The sequence below is a fragment of the Urocitellus parryii genome, chromosome 3, assembly GCF_045843805.1.
Source record: "Urocitellus parryii isolate mUroPar1 chromosome 3, mUroPar1.hap1, whole genome shotgun sequence".
NCBI classification, from domain to species: domain Eukaryota; kingdom Metazoa; phylum Chordata; class Mammalia; order Rodentia; family Sciuridae; genus Urocitellus; species Urocitellus parryii.
The window spans coordinates 87,205,810-87,229,333 of NC_135533.1; the positions used below are offsets into that span (position 1 = coordinate 87,205,810).

A 23,524-nucleotide genomic window follows, 5' to 3' on the forward strand; every position below is an offset into this window, starting at 1 on the left:
GTATCTGTCTCTTCTATTCCTCGGCAGCACCCACCTGCACTGTTCGCGTCACCTTCCTTTGACTCCTGCCGCCCAGTACAGGCTCCTTGAGTTTCCCTACGTGTCTTTCCACCTCACTGGGAGCCTCACGTGCCAGGCCCTGCCAAAGCGCACAGCTGAGGAGGCATTGCAAAATCAAGTTCCCGTTGTAAATGGGAAGGTGATAGATAATGACACCTTGGACTTCAGTCCCTGGTTCTACGTTCAAGCAAGTCAAGTGTCATGTGAAATGCCACAGTGAAAAATATAAATCACTAAAACTTCCCTGTTTGCACAAGACTGAACTCTTTCTGTTTCAGTTTGTGCTACTGGACACTCTCCTGGTTTCATAGTTTGGTTTGGGTTCAGTAGGGGCCACAGAGGGTGGTCATTTTGTTTTAGAACATGGATTCTCAATCTCGTCACCACTGTTATTTGGGACCAGATAATTCTTGTTGGAGGAGCGGGCTGCCCTGTTCATTTTAGGATACTTAACCACAACCCTAGCCTCTGCCTACCAGATGCCAGTAGAATCCCTCAAACATGGCAATAAAAAATGTCCCCGAGTATTGTGAAATGTCCCCTGGTGGGGGACAAAATATAGAGAAAGAGTAAGAATAAGTATTAAAGTTTCCCTGATGAATTCAACCCCACACGGTAGAATTCAGTCATCATGCAGTGTTGAGCGATTTATAAGTGAATGAAACATACACAAATTATCTTATGGATCCTAAACAGATTGCTCCCACTGAGGAACAGCTTATAATAATTTTAAATATGATGATACAGGATGAATCACCAGAATAAATGAACTTACCAAAACCCATGTTATTGGAGATTTGGGAAATGGCCTATTTTTAAACCTTGCTGGTGACCCACAGCTATCCGGGCTCAATACATGTAGAACAAGCCTTTCTGGAGTTCTCTAGTAGATAAAGCAAACCTGAATGAATTTCCCCTGGTTTTATTTTAAAGACTAATTTAAGTATTTAACCCTAAAAAAACCAAAAGGAATTTATACACGGATATGGACAACAATACTCTTCATTCTAGTGAAAAGAAATAGATCTTAAGTGGTTTATGATACCTTAAATGTATTATGTTATGCTGTTAATTAAAAACTTTATTAAGCTCTGGTGTTAATTAAAACTCACATCTATGCTGATTATGAAAAGGTAGAGAAAAATGGTGAATTAACAACATAATTTTGCATATAATGAAATCAGCTCTAAATATCAAAGATTAAAAGAAATTCAATAATACTGTTAATAAATTTTAATATTTCATTAGGGAATTTGTTTCCTTTAAAGATGCCAAAATTAAATATATAATATGTCAAGATCATTGTATTGTCATGAGCAACTAATATAAATAAATAAATAAATAAATAAATAAAGTTGAAATACTTTACCATAAAAAAGATGCCAAAATTCAAAATAAATAATCATAATTTTATATTTGGTTAGTATTTTACAGTCCCTCCCTATTTCTTTTTTTCAACCCTCCCTCCTTTTGGGCCATCTATCTTACAGAAGAACAGGTGAATTTGAGAGGAAACTAACCACGTACATTTTAATATTCTTTGAAACATTTTTCTGCAAACTTGGAAAAATATTTACAATATATATTAAAGACAAAAATTAATGTCCTTAGTATAAAAAGAGCTCCTACAGATCAGTATAAAAAGGATAAATAGAGAAATGGAATAGGATGGAGCAGAGGAAATACAAATATTTTGATCTCCACTACAGTTGAATCAATGTAAATTAAACCTACAGGTTGAGCTTGCCTAATCCAAAAACCTAGCATCTAAAATGCTCCATCTTGAGCATCATGTCATTTTTGAACATTAACATGATGCTCACAGTGTTTTGGGTTTTGTAGCATTTCAGATTTAGGATTTTTGATTAGGGATGCTCAATCAGTATAGTCTATGTAAGTATTTCAAAATTGAATGCATCAGAAATCTGAAACGCTCTGGTCCAGCATGACACGTAAGGGATGTTCATCTTGTAATGAGAAACCATTTTCCTCCATCAGTTTGTTGGCTGGAGTGTTAGGAACCAGGTTCTTATAATACTTATAATACTTAGTTAGGGGAAAAAAAAGTGTTATAATTCCCTAAGACACAATTTGTCAATAAAGACCAAACCCTTCAGAAAATGAATATACTCTATGACCTAGTTTTACCTCAAGCAATTTTTCTTTAACTATTCATCACAGATTAATAGAAATACAGGATATCAATGAAAGTATTACTTAGAGTAGCAACCAAAAAGAAAGAAAAGAACTAAAATTCTGATTTTCAATTTAATAAATAAATAATCCACAAAATGGTATGTATCCAGCAGCCATTAAAGTTACATTCAAATTATTTTGCAATTTCCATTGTCTAATTTATTCAACAACAACCATCCATGAAAGCTGAAATCACTTCATGAAAGGTTGTTTGGGTTCTCAGGATGTTCTCAGGACCCCAATTCCTGTTCTCAGGAATTTTGACAATAAATGTCAACCACAGATGACAGTGTGTGTGCTGTGTGTGTGTGTGTGCTGTGTATGTGTGCGCTGTGTTGAGGATCCAACTCAGTGGCCTACTCTACCACTGAGCTATACTCCAGCTCTTTTTTGGGGAAAAGGGGGTACAGACTACTTCTAATTACAAAGGGGAAAACTTCCCCTTAAAATGGATCAAACTTAGTATCAGCTATAGTGAAATGACTGACAGCACAAGCCGCTGTGATACATTGAGAACTACACAGCATCACCCTGTAGTAATCTGCCAAAAATGAATGTACTCATGAGCAAACATTCAGGCACATCCAGAATATGGGACATTCTACACTAGAGTCTGGCAAACTGGAGCCCATGGCCCAAATCCATACACATCACCCATTTTTTTACAGCCCTTGAGCTAAGAATGGCTTTTACATTTCTAAATATCTGGAAAAAAATCAAAAGTAAAGTTTCATGGCCCATGAAAATTATGTGGAATCTTAGCCCTTAAATAGAGTTAATTGGAGCACAGCCTTCATTTACATATTGTCTGTGGCTGTTTTTATGCTACAGAGGCAGAAACACCAATTAAGGAAAATGTGATTTTTTCCCCAAACGGAATTCCATTCTTCTAATGAGTACACATTTATTTTAAATACTGACTCAATTATTATTAACATATTTTGAATTTTGACAATAAATATTTTGTGGAAATTTGTTTTCTCTTTTGTTATATAAGTACATACATGTTATCCTTGATTTTGCCTCTTGGCTCACAGTGCCTAAAATATTTACTGTCTGGTCCTCTCCAGAAAATATTTGCCAACACCTGTCCCACAGCCAGCTAGTCTGGCTCAGCCTTCCACTCGTCACCAGCAAGCAGTGGTCTTAGTACACTTGCATCATATCTTAGCCTCTATGCTTCATGTCTCAGCATCCCCTCTCAACTGTGGCCCACCCCACCTTACCTGATCTGGTCCCTGCCTGCCTCTCCTACTGAGCCCCTCTCCTGGGGTCTCCCACCTTAGATCTCTGGCATGGCTGTCCTTTCCACTCGGAAGACCCTTTCTGCTACTCTCAGCTCAGAGGTCACTTCTTCCTACTCCACACTGGCTTTAGACACATTTTTAAAACCCTCCTTCAGATCTATGGTCCATCTTTAACTCTGGTTTGTGTTTGATGTTTTGTCATTTTTTTTGTGTGTGTCCCTTGTACCTGGCTTGAAATAAGCAAGAATGAGTGAGTAGGTGAGTGAATGAATGAATGAGTATCTGTGTGAATAGGGTTTGGAAATGGAGTTGAAGTTTTTCATAACCAGGGCTCAGAACTCCAAACATCAATGCTGTTGAAGAAACAATTACTCAGTGATACTTGTTAAAGGGCTGGAAAAAAGACTGTGTTCAGACCACAGTGACAGGCACCACTCAGTGGGAATTTCCCGTGGGGGAGAGAGATTGGGCTCAATACAGCGTGAGCAAGTGGGAATTTGTAGCCAAGGGATATGTGGTCAAGGAAGCATCAGGATTCTTGCTGAGGACAGGCCAGGTTGATCAGACCCCAGCTAGGGGAAGGTACAGACAACCAAATAGAGAGCATTGTCTAAACTAACTTAGCCAGGTTCTTTGCCAAAGGTGAATTTTGCAAGGAAGTACATAAATGAGCCTAGGAGAAGGTGCGGAAGCTAACTACAGCTGGGTCAAGCAGAAAATCCTTGTCAATGCAGAGATTCCCCCCATCTCTTTGCTCCCCACTTCCCTGTCTTCATCCCCCCATTTCTGATGCATATCTTCTCTTTTTCCAAGAATGTGGGAGCAGAGGAGGGAGAAGGGCCAGGGGCCTGCTGGAGCTCTGGAGTGAGCCCTCTCTAGACCCTGACAGCTCTGCCATCCTGTTTTCCTGCAGCTGATTTCTCTGTCTTTCCAGCAAGACTCCTTTGTCTCAGCCTTTTAAAATCCAGTAACAATATCAAAATTGCCCTCAGGGTACTTTGGTGGTCCTCTTATACTTAAATTATTGTTGCTTTGTCTACCTAAATTATTGTTGCTTTTAACATATCTAAAAAATATGTGATGGGTTTGATTTTTAAAATGCAGCAGAATTGTACTGAACTTTTGCTTTCAAATGTTCTTTGACCCCTCCTGTTCAAGTGTCCTTGGACCTAGTATGCAGGCTGGGTGAATCAGCTCCTTGAGGGCCTGTGAGGTTTTTTCTTGCTACAATCCCCTTTGACATGCGGTACATTCTGTCCAAGAGGAAGCAAATGTAGTCACTCACCAGCTGATACATTTTGGAGTTGGGTAGCCCAGGCAGAGTCTGACAGGTTCCTGGCCACAACACGTGTATTTATTTATAAAATAGATTTGTGGATTTTTGTGGCATTATTTTTTTTTAATTTTAGGTGTCAATGGACCTTTAAATTATTTATTTATAATAGGTGCTGAGAATCGAACCCAGTGCCTCACACATGCTAGGCAAGCACTCTACCACTGAGCTACGGCCCCAGACTCATGGCATTATTTTTTAATGTTGCTGTTCAGGTTAAAACATCCTCAGAAGGAAGCAGTTGTCTTAGGGTTGGCCATACTTATTGTTTAAACACCAAAGAAAAACTGACTTTTAATCATGCTTTCCCACTAAAAGCAGCACTCTAATGAGGAAGACACCACAGCGCTGTATATTTGTGCCTGCTGTTTTGGGGTATCATTGTTAATATGGATGCTGAGGAGAAATTACAAGCAGACATCTATCCTGGCCCCTCACTGTTCTGCTCCCTTAAGGTGTTTGCCAGTTTTTGCATTCAGGAAACTTGGTGGCATGGTTTTTCTCTGTGGAGTCTAAGAAATGCATGATTTATTGTAAAAGTAGATTTAACAGTGCTGGAAATACCAGCTGTGAGTTTCAAGGGGAGGTTTTCCCACCACCTCTAGCACGCAAAGGCTTGCGATATAGGACAACATGCCAATCTGTGAAAGGCAATGTGGAAAATGCAGTGTTCTCTGATGTCCCATGGGAGACATGGAGACTTGTGTTCGCTCTTGTTAAAAAGAAGTGGTGGGGGTGAAGTGTTCTTGGTGGAAGGGCGCTTAGCAGAACTGCATATTATACTAAGTTCTGTAATTTGCATGTTTACTGGTGCATGTGGAATAATGAAAGGCTTACAAATTCTTAAATACTGTCACTCACATAGGTTCTCCTGATGCTGTAGTGCTTTGGTTAGTGTCAATAATGAGAGAGGTTTACCAGGGATCGATGGTGGCCGATGGAATAAGGAGAAGGTTTTTGCATGATGCCATGCTATTAGGATCATATTAAGTTGACATTTGCTTACCAGTTTGCAAAACTACACCTTTGTCTTCAAGTAATTTTAAAACCTGATTCTCCCGCGCTGTCGGCTTGCACCAGGAGCAGTAACCCTGCTTTAGTGAAAACAGAGCCTGTCTTTGCAACAGATCTCCTGTCTATGAGAGAGAGGGGTGTGTCAGGACCTGCCACTCATACTTCCAAAGAGCCATTCAGAATGGTATTGAAATGTGTTTTTTCTGTCATAGCTGTGAGGTGGGTGGGGTGACAAGGACAAAAAGGAAAAGGCTGGCAGGAGGTGCAGGAGGTGGCGATTATGCACTAATAATGTCTAGGACTCTGCCAGAAGGCCTGGGTGTTCTTGTGAAAGGCCTTTCTCAAGTATCACAGGAGCATTGGAGCAGGAGCTGCTCTCATGCATCTAGGCAACCCAGGGTTATGACAAGAAGCTGACATGGGGTACAATGTCAGAGGGTGACCCTTGGATGTGGCCCATTGCTGAAGTGATCATTCCTCACTGGAATTTTATTTTACACCTGAATCTTCTGGCTCTCTGCCTTTGAAATGCCTTTAAAACTCCAGTGCAACTAACAATTCCTAGAAAACTGCCCATGAGCCTCTACCCCTCCCCCAAGTGCCTTTTCAGCTGTATGTGGTTTTGATTAGGAAAGGACACCATGGTTTGGAACCTGAGTCTTTGGGGCAATATGCCTGATCCCCTAACTGCTCTCACCTCTTTCACCATCCTTGTGATAAAAGGAAAAACAAAGCAAAACAAAAAATCCCACCAAGCTCAGGTTGCAGCAAGCAAAGAGCTATGCAGCCTCAACCAGGCAGAAGAGACTGCAGTGAGGTGGAGGCACTGGCCCACTGAGCTCATTTGTGTGGACAGGACATCTCTGCTGCCAGCAGCTTGTGGGTCCTGTCTCCTAGAATGTTGAATAAAAGGACAGGTATGTGGAATGAGAAAAGCAGGGTACATCCCTAAGCAGTGTGGCCCCAACTGTATAGAAGAAAATACGCCTGCTCATGTGAGCTCAGATAGATTGTGAGGACACAGATGTCCTCGCTGGGTTTCCCAGATGGGGGAGGGGTGGTGGGTAATTTTAATTTTCATTTTTTGTGTAATTCCACATTTTTCCAAATATCTACATGGAATCTTTTTAATTTTATAATTAATTTTTTTTAAAGTAATGATCTCTTGCCAATTGGCTGAGTTGGACTGAATTATAATAGTGTATAGCAACAATCACAAACATTCACTCTGCCACAATGCAGAGGAACTCAGTTTTGTCTTGTCTTTAGCTATTGTGCCTCAGGTACTATGCTAAGCATGTAATACGAATTATAAATTCATGTTTATAACCAGTGAGATCAACACTGATAGTGCTGTTTTGCAATGATGGACCTGGGGCAGAGAGAGAAGTGACTCACCCAGGGGCACATAGCTATTAACTGGGGGCAGGGTGTGGTTTGAACCCCAGCCGAATGGCACCAGTCCTTGCTCTGAACTGGTAAGCCAACTGCTCTTTGATGTAAACTCAAAGGGCATTAAGCTACTGGAATTCTTAGGGAAGCAATTCTCAAGGATTGCTTCTACCTATTTGAATCTAAAAACCAGGAAATCAATGGATCCCATTCTCCAAACCCTGGACACATCTTCCAGATTTCCTTCCTGTATGCCTAACCTGCTCCTATGACCATTCTTTTCTTTTTCTTTGTGGATCCATTGTTTTCCCCAGCTTGCTCTGTTGGTTTCCACCTCTAAACAGAAAAAAAAAAAATGCAAGTTTCCATTTGAGTTAAACCCATGGTTTGCAGCAGAGAATCAACATTACAGAAGTGGCCACAAGGCAGAGGAACTCAGTTTTGTCTTGTCTTTAGCTTACAGCTGCCTGGGGATGAGCTCAGAAAGATTGGGTCTCTGATGCTGGTCACACAGTGGGGACAGTCAATGCCACTTAAGCTCAGTTTCAGGAGACCACGTCCTTAACCTTGACTGACCATCATCAAGCTTTGGCTGCACAGAATTCCTGGGTCTGTGCCTCAGGAGAGTTTAGAACCTGAATCCAGAGAACCCTAAGCTTGTCATAGATCACTGCTCAGTCATGGAAATGTTGAGTAGAGAATTGGATTCTCAGACCGGGATTCTGCAGGTTCTATTGCCTCTTCATCATTTCCCACCTGAGAGTTCCTTGAAGTCTCATCTTTAAAGAGCCCTCTTGACCTCTGAATTAGTCATATTGCTTCTTCCTACGCTTGCTTCTTCTATCATTTGAGCCGTCTCTTAAACAATCAAGTCGGGTGAGGGATGAAAGAGGGTCTTGGGGCCCATGGTCACACGGTAATAGTGAGTGACCCAGAGAGAGGGTGTGTGCCTAGGTCAGTGCCAGCACCTAGCAGGAACTGCCTTTCTGAGCTACTGACTTTGCTGAAGACCCTGTAAGTCACTAGGCAAACCTGCAATGACCAAAAAACCCCTTGCCTAAGACTTGAAAGCCAGTGCATGTTCAATATATTCAAATTTCAGTAAGAACATTTGATAAAGCAAATGCAATTATATCAGAAGTAACTTTAGGGGCAGCAACAATTAGTATTTGGGCGTGACTTTAAAAGCTCTTAAGTATCCTTTGGCACAACATCACCATTCCAATTTTCTATTGTTCTGTAAAAGAGTAGATCCTGTACCTTTGCTTTTCAATAGACATTTAAAAACTCACAGAAAGTACACAGTGTACCTGTTTTGTAGATGGTAGCAATAGATTTCCATCTGGAGCAGTAGATTTCCATTTTAATAAGATCTGCTCTAATAGAGCAGTAGAAATGTGCTTTCAGGCTAGTAGAAGCAGGATTATACCTGTACCATGTACAGGGTCTAAAACTCAAAGGGGTAAAAGCTAAAAGGGTGTTTGTGTCCCACAGCCCACGGGTCAGCACTTACTGTTTTAATCAGGATCATGTAATGATGCAGCATAGTATGTTTAAAACAAAAATCCATAGATTTTAGACTTACGCCGATTGGAAATTGAATCCCAGGTGTGCTATTATTTCCTAGCTATAGAATATCAAGTGAATTACTTAACAACTCTGAGCTTCAGGTTCCTTATCTGTTAGTGGGAATCACAATGGCCACTTCTAGGGAAGGTTGCTCCTAGCACAGAAATCTCCCGAAGGAAGGCACTTTGGTCTGTGTTGCTCACAGTGCATCCTCAACACTTTGGATGGCACCTGTCTCAGGGTGACCTTTGAAAATACATGTGGAATAAATGAATCAAGGGGGTTTTGAAAGGATTCAATAAGCTAACAACAGCAGCTGTTGTTTACAAAGTGCCTGCTTAATAAATGGTAGCTACTATTATTTTAGAGACCAGAAAACAACTGGACAAATCTTGTACTGATGCATACAAGTCAAAAGGTCAGAGCAAAGCAGAGGTCAGACACCAGAAATGAAGATCTAGGTGGGGAGCCTGAGTTATCCACAGTGGGAGAGTCTGAAAATAACCTCCAAACAGGGGAACAGAAGTTACCTTGTAGGTTTTCTGGGCATCCAAACCCACTTTGCCAGTACCCCGTTCCTGCAGGCTGTCTGGGGAGTTAAGGGTTTGTCTTCTTTTTCATTCTGTGGACTAAGCTGAGGGGACCTGGGTCCACAAGAGTTGCAGGAACTACATGGAATCAGCCACAGGTCAGAACCACCTGGCTTCAGCTGTGGCCTCATCTCAACTGGGGTGACCGACAATGTGTGCATGGAGATCTGGGGGTATCCTTTAACATCTACTCAACGAAATAATTGCGTGGTTCAAATATTTAAGACATTTGGAGGAGGGTTTGCTTTCCCAGCTGCCATTAGATTTGTCATTTGATGAGCAGCTTTGGCAGCAGCAGACCACGACACTGAAGGGAAGGACACACATTTCCCTGGAAAGTTAATGGTGATGCCTGGGTGAGAATTTTAAATCGCCTGGCTCCCTGTCCCTCTCTAAAGCAGAGGACACAGTTGCTTGGGTCTCATGGCAGTTCCAGGATGCTGAGATTCAAATGCTATGGCTTGGTCTTTCACTGCCTGAGCAAAACATTCATTTAAAACTCATCAGGAAAGACAGTAGAATGAATCAGACACAACTTTCTTATGTTTATATATGAATACACCATCCATGTAACTGCACATCATGGTGAACCACTAGAATGGGATCCTAATTAGAATAAGTTATACTCCATGTTTGCATAATATGTCAGAGTACACTCTACTGTAAGGTATATCTAAAAAGAATAAATTTTAAAAATCATGAAAAAATTAAATTAATCAGGGAAATTTTAACACAGATATTTTCTTTATTTTGGTTTATATAAACAAATTAATTTTATGACTTATTTTATTTAATAATATTGTTATTGTTTAAGAGTTATTTTCTTTTATAATAAAATCTGTGGAAGATACAATGTTGGATATATGTTTTGAACAAGCAGGGATTTGGAGGAGGGAAGTGATTGGTGTGGAGACACAGATTGGCTGTGAGCTGATAAGCACTGAAGCTGGATGGTGATATCTGGGGATTATTATACTTCACTCCATTTGTATATGTTAACAATTTTCTATAGCTAAAAAAAACTTTAATGAACATTAAGAAAGTCTTGCTTAATTCAAAATATAGGTGATTTGACAGAACCAGGGAGTTCCATAGCAAGCTTTCACTAATTCAGAAGGGCGTTTGAGATCAACTGTTACAGTCTTTCCAGTTTTACAAAATGAGACCCATGTTAGTGCAGGTTTTCTGCTGGAAATTCTGTACATCACTGAGATTGGTCCCTCCGCTTCCCTACTTGGTCTGACTCCTGTTTTGCTGGGGACTCCTGAGCAGGGTTTTTAGCTCTCCCTACAGCTGAAGGGTTGATCCACAGGGTGAGAAATATAGTGGCTTGGTTTCCCTCCCAAGGAGAGTCCATACAGGCGACTTTCAGCAGGAATGTCCAGAAGCTCTGGGCTCCCCATCACAGCCTCCCTTGCTAGTTTTTATTCAAATAAACCTTGAGACCAAGCAAAGCCCAGATAACAATGTTTTGTGAAACTGTTGCAGGTCCTGTTCTCTGGCTGGTCCAAGGACATCTAGCTTAGCTGGTGTTCTCTCCTCAGACAAAGCATAGAGGACATGGGGGACGATCATTAAAGCAGTTCTCCCTGTCAGCAACTCCCCTTAAGCCCAAGATCACCAAATATGGAAGAATTTTCACCTTCAGCATTCTCTCATATCTGACGAAATGTGTCTTGTGACTGTTAGTAGGAAAGCAAACTGTGAGATAAAACCTCTGGGTGTAGAGATAGCCAGCAGAAGTGTGTGTTATGGAGGTGTATATAGTATAATTATATATATATATATATATATATATATATATATATATATATATTGCATATATAATGTTAAAGATGAACCTGAGGCAATCATTAAAGGAAAAAGAGGTTCCTGATTGCGCTGGTGAAGGATCTTAGCATGGATGGATGCTAAGATCTCTTAAGGGAGTTTTCTAAGAAATTAAATCTATGGCAATGTTTAATAATTACTTAGGAGCTAAGCAATATCAGAGAAATATTTTGTATTTTCTTTTGAGTTGCTCTCCCCCCCCCACCCCGCCATTTTCCATCTTGCTCATTTCTCCAGCCATGTGCAAACTCACATACTAGTTCCTCTTTACTTTTGAGGGTTGTCACTTTAGCCCAATCTCCTCTTCCTTTTTTAATCAGGTTTTCAGTTGAATCATCCCATTCCTGACCCTCATGGGGAAAAACCATGGCTCTTTTTCTCACCAGGACCATTCAACACCATTCCCTGCCCACCACTGACTTATGTCCAAATGAACCATATAGTTTTGTGTTCAAGGCATAAAATTTCCATTGGCGACAGTGCCAATCTTCCCTGTTTGTCTTGGATAAGAACAGTACTCAAGTGACAGACCTGGAAGACACTGTGAACTTTGTGAAGTTCAATGTTATTTCTTCTGGCGATATTTTGACAGGACTAGCTATATGGCTATTTGTGCGTGAAAGCTGGGCCACCTCTGGTCAGGTGTCCCAGGAGCTGAGCTTCCTCACATGGGCCTCACCAGCGCCTTCTGTGTCACCTTGGGCTTCTCTGTCCTTTGCCTCTCCGGTCCTCACTGTAGGACAGGTGCACATAGGCTTAGAGGCACTGTTGGTTTTCTTTTTGCTTCATTCTGCTTGGGTTCCATTTTCATTCTAATTGTTGCTAGATAATGCCTGAAGAGAAAAGCTGTTCCAAAGCTGTAAATGTGTTCGTCAAAGGCTGGATTCTCAAATGTAAAAATCAGGGGATATCGGATGAGGGGTGGAGATATGACCACACTATACTAGCTCCTAGGGCTTATGTGAGGAACTGTGTAAAAACTCTTTCTCATGCAAGCTCACACATGCTTTTGTTCTTTGGGGAAATTAACTAAAAATGTGGCAGCGGTATCAGGACACATTATTCTGGAACATGTTGCTTTACTGTCCAGATGCCAGGAGAACCCAAACCAGCAGGAATCAACTCAGCATGGGCACCCTGATATGCTGCTTTGATTGATGCCCAGAGCACTAACCCACAGGGCCCTCTGGCCCACCATAATTTCTGGAATGTAGCCACCTTACCTGGAGGCAGGGCATCTTACCAAGCCTCTTGTTCTCTTTCCTGCCAAGTATAGTTAACCAGCTCAGGGTTTCTGACACAGACCCACTGGTAATTCTGAGATAAGAAGTTGAATGCATGTAGTTTATTTGGGGCCTCCACCCTGCTGGGAATCCCTAGGAGACTTCGCAAACCAATTCTTGTTCCTCTATAGCACTTCATTTCCCCATCTGGGAGTTCCTCTGTCAGACATCACAGCGGTTAGCCCAAAAGGCCATTGTCTGAAGCCAGGCTTGGGGCTAGGCTGAGTAGCTATGCCTGGGGCATCCACAGCATCTGTCACAGTCATACATATCACCAAGGTAGTTTCAGAGAGGGAGAAACCGAGGCACAGCAAGGTTAAGTACTGGCTCAGAGTCACACAGCTGCTAGAAGGGATCCTTTCCCTGCGTTCTGTTCCTTCTACTTCATTGCCTCCTGAGCTGCAGTTGTGGCAGAGATGGCTGGGAAACCCTCTAAAACTGGGAGTAGGGCTGGCTATGATGGCCTTCTCTGATAGTGCTACTCCAATAAGACCTTTGTATGCTGATGTGTCCCCTTCTTTGAGCCATGGTGGCTAAGATTTCTGAGTAGACTGCATATGTTTCCATCCAAGCTGTGTGGCTTTAGAAAGCCAGATTACTTAAGTTTTCTGTGCCTTAATTAGAAAGTTTTTCTATTTAATTATGGTCACTACGAAGACAAATTAATGCATGGAAGCAAGGACCATAAAGTTATTCATTGTTGATGATATTTTACATGTAGATGCTCTTTTCCATTTTGCTAACATTTTCCTGGCTTAGGAATTAATATGAACATGTGTAAAACAAAAGTGCACATTTCACTGCAGCATTCATGTCTGATAAGCACCTGGCCAAGCCTAAACACCATTACACTTGAGATGACTTGTTGCTTGCCTGTCTTCACCGGGTGTTGGTAAAACTCCCTGAGGAAGGAGGATATGCTTGCCTTGCCCTTCCCAGCATCGGCAGTATGAGTAAGTTGTGTGCCCAGCCTTGGGATCTGCTCAGGAGATAAATAATAGATAATTAAGAGCACACTTTTCCTTGGGTTGCTGGGGACCCCAGGGGTCATATGGAATAGCCACACCACTGCTGCTGGTGTCCCCAACATAAAAAGAATTTAAAAGATTACACCAAAAATGCACTCCTCCCAGAATTTTCTCTGTATGTATAGAACACCCTCCTAAAGCCCTCAGAATAATTTTTAGCTGTGGCTTAATTTGAATCCCAATTGAGATGAAATTGGAAGCTAAACTATGAGATGTAGCATTTGGATGTGCACTATTAACATCTGCCATTAATTATCAGTATTAATATTTTATTATAGATAACATTGTGAGGTAAGAGGTGGACTGATTTTAACATCTCTTTGAACCTTGATACACTCTTTACGATGGGTGAGTTCCAAATTGAAGGATCCTGTTTTACAGATGAAGAACTCAGACCCAGTGAGTTGTACAGACCACACTGCAGCAGATGGACCTGCTGAGCTGCTCTTCACAATTATAAAGTTCTTTTTGATCTATGTCAGAGGCACCAGTAGCAGTAGCCTCACCACCATGTCCAGACTCATGTGTTACAGGATGAAACTGCCCTCTCCCACCAACACATTCACATCTGGAAGTTCTAATCACAGTTCCTCCAAATGGGAATGTATTTGGAGATGAGGTCTTAGAAGAGGTAATTTAGGTAAAATAAGGCTGGTGGAGGAGGCCCTATACCACCAAAACTGGTTTCCTTGAGAGTAGACTGGGACATAGACACACACACACACACTCACAGGGACGACCCCATGAGACCAGAGAGAAGAAGGCCATCCAGAAGCCCTGGAGAGTAGCCTCAGAAGGAATTAACCTGGCTGACACCTTGATCTTGGACTTCTAGCATCCAGGACTATGAGAAAAAAAAAAAAAAAGAAAGAAAGAAAATAAATCCTGGTGTTTGAGCCACCCTGTCTGTAGTGCTTTGTCCCAGCCACCCAAGCAGACTTATACAGAGCACCTTTAATGGCACACATGTGCACTGCTGACTCCATCAGCTGCTCCCACCACACCTGGGGAAAGGCCCCTGGGGTACCTGTCTTTCCAGATGTGGCCATCTCAAAACAGAAGCTGCAGCTTGGATCTACTGTCCTGTGTTGCTGTGTGTTCAAAACCCCAAGTTCCTGTGGTGTTTTGTTGTGTTTTGTCTTATTTTCTAGAAAAATGCAGAATCTCTGATTTGAAGGAACTTTTCGATTCTAAAATCTGTTTAGGTCTTTGTTTCTGATTACAGAAATGCTGAGTGTGTTGCAGGAGTAATGCATTTCAGAATCAATAGACAGATAACTGCTATTTCTAGATGCTTATATGGAGACTCCTGTCAATTCCTTGCAACCCTGGATCATTTTAACATCCATTATAGGACGGTCTTTCAGCAAGCACAAAGCAATTTGCCTGGCTTACCTGCCGCACAGTGGCTCTGCCTCTCTTCTTGGGAGCTCCCTGTTCCTAATGGATGTTTGCTGGCATGATGGGGCTGGACTATGACTAGATGAGAAGGGCAGAGCCAGGGTAAGCCTTAGCAGGTCTCTGTGTAGACCTGGAGTTGCAAAAGTACAACCGCAGAAAACATGAGATGTGAGGGGTAACCTGTCTGCTTTTTACAAGTGGTCTCACTTCTTCCATTTGTATTTTTATTTTTGTCTCCTTCACCTTTCCTAGCTCTACCTAGATTTGCTTTATTGCTTTATCCCTGTTGCTGGAGCTAGCAAATAACAATATAGGACATTTGGTTAAATTAGAATTTCAGCAAAGAATTATTTGAGTATAAGTATAGAGCAAATGTGTCATACTAAAAAAAATTATTCTTATTGTTCAGCTGAAATTCAAATTTAGCTGGACATCTTATATTTTATCTGGCAACCTGATCTGTCTCTTACTATGCCACATGTGCGTTTCTCTTATGTGAATGTCTGTAGAGGTAGCTATAGAGACAGAGGGAGAGCAATCTCCTTCACAGATCTGCTTCTTTCCCCCTGGGAACTATCACACATTCCCCACCTTCATTCTTTTTGTTTGTTTGTTTTAATTTTTTTTTTTTTTTTGGTACTGGGGATTGAACCTAGAGGTACTTACCCACTGAGCCACATCCCCAGCCCTTTTTTGTATTTTACTTAGAGACAGGGTCTCGCTAAGTTGCTGAGGCTGGTTTTGAACTCTTGATCCTCCTGCCTCAGAGTCCTGAGTCACTGGGATTACAGGTGTGTGTCACCATGTCTGGCTCCCACCTTCATTCTTATAATGGGGAGGCTGCAAACATTTCTCCCATCTCCTTTGTTCAAGTTTTTGCATTCTTTCCCCTATTGAGTATTTCCCTAATTAATTATTTTAAACTATAATTTGAAGAAGTTTGAGAAATAAATGTTTTTTCACTCTCTTCATATTCCCTTAGTAAATCTGAAAATCTACCAGTCAATTTATGGGCATAAATTATTCTAAAATCTGGGGTTTGTTGCAGATCATGAGGATAGGCTGCAGTTTCTACCCTCAGATTAGACATATGAAAAGGGAAGAATACCAAGGATTGTATATCCATTACAGTCAAGAATGGAGTGTAGCAGGAGGGGGAACTGGGTGAAAATGGACTTCAGTCATTTCTAGATCTGGTTTAAATGGCTGTCTTCCTCACCAGAGTAGAGGGCAGAGCAAGAAGGTGAGGGCACTCACTCTGGTTACTCATCTCCTTAACTTTGCTCCCTAAGCACCTCCCTCACCTCACCTTGACCCAGCCTTGACCCCTGACCCTTGACATAGTGGGGAATTTTGTCCCCCGTGAAGTAGCAGTGCACAAGCTGAAATAAATTGCCTCTCTTAAAAAGAAATCATAGCAACATTTTGGAAGATTCACTTTTCTTGCTTTTGAGTTATATTTCACCTCATTCCACAAAAAGTTGAGGCCACTATTTTTTAAAATTCTCCTACCACAAAGTTTTTCTAAACCCCTTTCATAGTATGTGGCTTGTACAGATCCTTTTTTAATTTCCTGATTTGCAAGGTTTTTGATTCACTTTTTAATCAGGTATCCATCAGTTCAGGGACAAGATACACTTTCCAGATTCCCAATTCTCCTGGACCAGCTTTTGGCCATTAGTATTACCTGGGGTTTCCACCATTCCCCCCACCCAGTGACTTCAGTGACAGGATGCTTTCACGTTATACTTTTCTTTAAAGTATTTCCATACACACATTAGAATGTACCTGTGTGCATGTGATTTCATTTTGGTAGACTTTATTTTTAGAACAGTTTTAGTTGACAGCAAAATTGAGCATAAAGTGCAGAATTCCCATGTACTCCCGTCCCCACGCACAGCCTCCCCCACTATGAACATCAGAATTGTTATCAAAATGTAAATTCTGTGTTTTGTTTAAAATTCATCAACTTGAAAACCATTCTTTTGATGGTGTTATTACTCATATGAACAGCATAAGTACCAAAGATTATTAGGATCTTTAAAATGTGGTTTCTTTAAAAATGTGTGTGTGTGTGTGTTACTTTTCTATAATCAGTGCCTTACATTTCTATAACACTGTCATATTTCCTGCCAGTAGAAATATTTTTGGTTCTTGAAATTAAATATACTAGTGATCAGAATAGTAGCTGGCACATCAAAGGCAGTTGATGTTGAGTCTGATGTTCTAATACTTAAAGAGTCTTGAGACTTCAGAGGCTTTAGTGATGCTCTGCCCATGCGGGGCTATACCTTCTTCCTTCCGGGGTAGGGTTAAGCTCGCCAAGACATCAAGGAGGCAGAGAGCCATTGGAAGGACTGCCAGAGAAGACAGGTCTCCTTTGGGGAAGTGATGGTTTCATCAGCATGCCACCCTGGTTACATACAGCCTCAGTCAGCAAGTCTAATTTTAGGAGGTGCAAGACAAAAATACAGTGGAGAGGAGTGAACTAAAAATAGGCCCCCTTTCCCTGTTACCATCCACTTCCTCGGAGGGTTGGCATGTTCCCAGGAAGCCAAGTTCTCTCCCTGCTATAGTGGGCATGCAGACATCCCATGGTTATGGAGAACAGTGAAATCCCCGTCCTGAGTCACTGCAGATGTCTAGACCTTCAGTTTTCTTCTACTCTCCTGCAGAATTGCTGGATCCGTGAACAGCTGCTTCTGTGTTTTCCAGGACGGATTTGCACCAGCCCTATTTTATTAAAACTATACCAGGGGTGCCATTGATGAGAGTGGATTGTATGAGTCACACTCCTGCCCTTCTCAGGGGGAAAAATTTGTTTTTACTTTTAATTTGCACTCTACTTTTCATATTGAAGAATGAGTTTCATTTTAGTCAGTTTTTAAGGGCTTAATATGTACAAGACATTGTGCTGAGTACTGGAAGGATTGAGCCATCATTTCTACTTCATGGAACCTACTTGGGGGAGCCAGATGCATGTCAAGATGGGAAATAGATGCTCTCTGCAGCTGCACAGAATCACTTGGGGGGCTGCCTTTGGAGAAATATCATAATAAAAGCTGCAGGAGGGAAAGTTGTAACCTGGCTAGAGCAGGCAACAATAAGGACAGCTTATCTGCACCTCCTGGGGCAAAAGGGCGAGAATTGGCTCTATGTACGTGAGAGGTGACAATAGTGAAGAAGGGAATAAGAGAGAGGAGTCCCAACACTGGTTTGAAGATGGTGACTGAGGGGATGCTGGGCCAGATGAAATTCTCCTGTGTTGGGATGGTGGTCAAAGGTCATTTGAGGGTCAGGGATGCCCCTCACTCAGTGGGAAATTGTTGTTGATGCCTGAGATAGAAAGCTTTTCTCTTCTCCACCCATATGGCAGTAAATCTGCTATGTTTCATGTGGATTTTTTTTGTGGGGGGAGGTGTTTCATTGTGTTTGATATGGTGAGGGCGTAGCACTGACAGCTCAGGCCATGTTTGTGAGACCACAAGCAGTAGAGCAGAGACAGGTGTTTGAAAGTAGGAACCTGGAACCAAACATAACCCGGGAACGTAAGTCCCCTGACCTTGCAGAAATCTCTGGAGGCTTTGGGGCTTCCTGAGAGCTTCCAGTAGGGCCTCTGAGCAAGTCTTCTCTACATCTCAGGATCAGGGAATTCCAGCTCCATCTGCTCTACTGGATTAAACTTGTAAAATAAGTAAGAATATAAAAGAATAAGAGTGGAGCTGCCAAGAAGGAAATAATTAATTCTAACTCTTGAATTACCGTTGTGGTCTCTGAAAGAGCCTCTGTAGCCGGGCCTGGGAAGATGCAGGTGATTTCAAGAAACAGAGTTGGAAGAGGAGGCTGTATCAGACTGAGGAAGTGCAGGAGATTGACCGTGAGGCACCAGGTGTATAAGCAGCACAGGGAATGAGTGTGTGGCTGGGATGTAGCATGTGGGGGCGGTTGGGCCCTGATCAGATCCTGGAAGCCCTTAAACACTATGCCAAGTGAGTTTTACCCAATTCTGTGGATGACTGATCTAGATCTAGAGAAGAAAATTGGAGAAACAACATGAAAATTTAATTGCAGGGATAGGAGAACATTCAAATGCAGGACTCCCAGCCTTCTCACTTCCACCTACACCCCTGGAGGGTGGCCTACTGAGATCAGAGCTGTGGTTTAAGGGGTGTGGGTGAGAAGTGGAGAGAGTGTGAACACAAGAAGCTGTAGTGGGACTGGAAAGGGCGGTAGGAATTGGAGATGTGTTTTGGAGAGGGTTGATAGCAGGTAAAACTGACGAATTATTGATAGAAGGAATTGTTGGTTTCAAGTGTGGTTGACTTGAGGGATATTGCTTAGATCCATATTACAAGAGGAATAACAGGTGGCAGGAATGTGTGCATGTGTGTGTGTGTGTGTGTGTGTGTGTGTGTGTGCATGCACGCATGCATGTGTGTTTGGTGGGTCGTGTGGTGGAAATAATGTGTTTATTTTGGATGTGTTGAGTTTAAGGACATTTACTTGGAGATGTTCAGCAGCCAGTTGGAAACATAAACCCAGAAGCTGCAAACTCAGCTCCTTCTGAAATGATCTGTCTGTGTTACATCAATGCCATTGAGGCCCAAAGATGGTGGACGTAGACTTCAGGTGTTTCTATTCTGCTGATATATTTCCAATCCTTACCCAGAAAGTAGTGTGCAGAAGTGTCTGGCTGCCCTTTCTCTTGTCTCTGCCCAAAGAAGATGCTCAGCAAATACTTTTGTAAGTGAGAGCAGTAACCTCAGTTTGGCAATGCTAAGAGGAACAGGGGAGTTTGTACTTTTCTTGCAAATTCTGCATGGAGCTATCTAATTTACTATATTTACTTGCATTTGACCTTTCGTCCTTATGCATATGGATGTACCGACTATTTTTCTAAGAAAAGAAATGCAACTTTGCAAAATAGGTTTGAAAAAAATACATAAGGAAAAAGGATGGGGGGTATTTCAACCTTAAACCTGTCTTCCTGCAGGTTGTCCTTTCTTTCTCTTTGTTTTGACCTATAAGCATAAATTTGTGCTACCTTCTATTTGTCATATATTTGCTTATTTTAGATATTGTTCGTTTTTTGTGTATTTTTATAGATATTTCCATCCTAAAAAACAACAACCTGAGACTGTTTTTATAGAGAACTTTAGGACAAAATGTTGTGCTTAATAAATCCAGAAAGTCAAATAAATATATACTGAATTCCTGGTGTGCAGCAGTCTCTGGACTTCTGGGGTGGAAAACAAAGGAACCGACATTTGCCCCTCCACTCTGCTGTGAAACCCATACATCATAAATATACAGAAAGACTTGTAAGCTGCAAATGTTTGCAGTTATAGGACTATGTCGCTGTTGTTTGGGGAGAATCCGCAGGTGAGTTTTCAGAAAGCACTTCGTGGAGATGGTATATTTGAGCCAGACAGAGACATTGTACATTCTTAACCAGAGGAGGGACTGATGACATTCACGGAAGATTTATCTAGGTGTTTTGCAATAATTGTGCCATGTAGTGATTGAAGGGTCCGGTAGTTGCAGGATGGGAACAAGATGTCATCCTGGCACCCCACAGCAGCCCTGAGGGACATAATCTCAGGAGTCTTATTCTTCCCAGAGCATGTTCATATTAGCTTCTTGGCCAGTGGTAACTCCTGGCCCATTAACCTGTTCCATGAAGGCCCCACATGCACACAGACTAGACCTTTAGACAACTGAGTTTGAATTCAAGATGAAACTCAGGAGAGACTGTCCTTGTCCTTAAGAAAATAAGAGGCATTGTTGTTTTGGATGTTGAAATGTTTGGATAATGGATCTCCCTCACCCTAGGACACAGTAAGGGTGGTCACTTGGGCTGAGAAGAACCTGACCATTTGTTGGCCTGAGATATATTTTTACTGTTCTGCAAATGAACAGAGATTAGAACTTAGTGAGTGGCCCAGTGGGCATGCCATGGTTTAAAAAATGAAGTAGTGCAGAAAGTGGTAATGAAGGAGAACAACAGTCTGTATGTGAGCCCAGGTTGAGTGAGTTAGGTGCTTGCTCTTTTTGGCTTTCGGAATAGAAGAGATGATAAACTTGAAGCGGGCGAGGGGGGAGTTTAAATTGTAATCTCTAAATAATATGACAACACTGTTATTTCTTTCTTTATCACACTGAGACATCATCTATTGACATGCTGCTATGAGAGATGGGGATTGAACTCCCTTACATCACCTCTCACCTTCTCCTCCCTGTCTTCTTCCTTACTTTTGGTTCTTACTGTGCTATTTTTTGACTTCCTCTTGTGGTTGCCTTTGATCTTTAAATAATACACTTGAGCCTCCGTTGGTTGTGGTCAGCATTTGACAGTGTGCTCTGACCCTCTCTTATATGAAATGGGGTCACCAGTGCCCCTACTCTTTGCTCCATCTCTTTTCTGTCTTTCATTTGCCAAATTTTCTTAGTATTTTTAATTTTGTTTTCATTTTTTAATTTGCATATTGTAAGATTGACTTTTTTTCTCAGGGAGGGTGATGGGTCTGTGAATTATAATGTATGCATGGATTTGTGCACCGTAAGAATGCAGTATAGATCCATCACCCCCAAAGCTCTCTGATGCCACCCCTTTGAAGTCACACCCTTCTTCCATCTGTAATCCCTGGTGGCCACTTGTCTTCCTTTTTATTTTCTCATGAGTATTCCAATGCTGGGCATTGTCCACAGTTTGTTAATCCATTCACTGACTCAATTCATTCAGGTGACTTCCAGGTTTTGGTGATTATGAATAAAGCTGCTATAAATATTTGTGTATAGGATTTTGTGTGAACCTAAGTCTTTGTTTTTCCAGGGTAAGTACGTAGCCATGAGATTCCTGGGTCATATGTTAAGTGTATGTCTGACTTTATAACAACATGCCAAACTGTGGTGCTTCACAGTCCCACCAATGATGTGCGAGGGTTCCAGAGTGCTGCGTTCTTTTCAGAATGTGATATTGTAGGTGTTTTTCTGTTTCTTTGTTGTTTTGGCTTTGTTGGTTTGGTTTTTGCAGGTTAGCCATTGTACAGGTGTGTAGTAGTCTCCCATCATGGTTTAATTTGCATTTACCTGGTGACTAATGATAGCAAACATCTGTTCCTGTTCTCATCTACCTTCTGTATATTCTTTTTGGTGAAATATCTGTTTAAGTCTTTTGTCCTTTATGTTAACGGGGTTTTTGTTTTTTTATTGTTGAGTTTTGAGAGTTCTTTATATATTCTAAGTATGTCCTTTATTGCACACAATTTTTTTCTTCCAGTCTGTAACTTATCTTTTCATTCTGTTAACAGTTTTTCCCAAAACAACAGTTTGAATGTTTTATGGAGTCTTACTCTGTAATTGGTTGGTTGTGATGTTTGTGTCTTGTCTAAGAACTCTTAGCTTAATTCCAAATTACAAAGAATTCTCCTATGTTTTCTTCTAAAAAAAATACTACAATTTTACATTTTATGATCCATTTGTGGATCAATTGTGATCCCATTTTAGAGTAATTTCTACAAGGTATGAGGCTTAGACTGAGTTCTGTCTTTTTGCATACAGGTGTCCAGTTGTTCCAACATTTGTTCTAAAGTCTATCTTTTTTTCATGAAACTACTTCACATTTTTGTCAAAAATCCATTAGCCACACTCAGGTGGCCCTATTTCTGAACTCTCTCATCTATCTATCCTATTGATGTGTGTGTGTGTCCCCTGGACAGCGCCAGACCATCCTGATTACTGTAGTTTATAGTTAATCCTAAAATGAGGTAACACAAGTCCTCACTCTTCTTTTGCAAGCTGTTTTGTCTATCTAGTTCTTTTGCTTTTTCATATACATTTTAAAGTCAACACACCTATGTCTATTTTAAATCTGTCTATTTTAAAATCTGGGATTTTGATTTGAATTGCATTGAATTTATAGATCAACCTGGGGAGAATTAACTTCTTTACCATATTTAAGAATTCTTCCTTTCACTGACATTCTGTGGTTTTAAAAATCCATGTCCTTTACATTTTTTGATTAACAATTTTAAGGGCTTTTAAAACTTTTTTTTAATTTCCAGTTGTTTATTGCTAGTATATAGAAATAAGATGGATTTTTTTTTTTTTTGGTTAACCTTATATCTACTCTGACCTTACTAATTCACTAGAAGTTTTCTAAATAGAAAGCCATGCTCCCTGAGTGCAGTTTTTTATTTAAATATATTTATATATTTTAGCTGTAGATGGACACAATACCTCAATTTTGTTTATTTTATTTATGCAATGCTGGGAATCGAACCCAAGGCCTTGCACATTCGAGGCAAGTGCTCTACTACTGAGCCACAACCCCAGCCCACAAATGCAGTGTTTATATCTTCCTTTTCAATCTGCATGCTGTTTATTTCTTTGTGTTATCTTATTTCACTTACTAGGATTGACATTATGATGTCAAATAAGATTGATGAGAGGAAACATTCTTGCTTTGTTCCTGGTCTTAAGAGGAAAATATTCTTCCTTCAAGTATGATGTTATAGTGTTTTTGTCAATGCCCTCTATCAAGATGATGAAGTTACCCTCCATTTCTTGTTCAGTAAGAGTT

General features: G+C 41.0%; 1 protein-coding gene across 2 annotated transcripts in view; it reads left to right on the top strand.

The window, feature by feature from the left end:
• Wipf3 (WAS/WASL interacting protein family member 3) overlaps positions 1-23,524 on the top strand; it is an 88,880-nt gene that overhangs the window by 26,157 nt on the left and 39,199 nt on the right. The gene's annotated exons all lie outside the window — the stretch shown is intronic.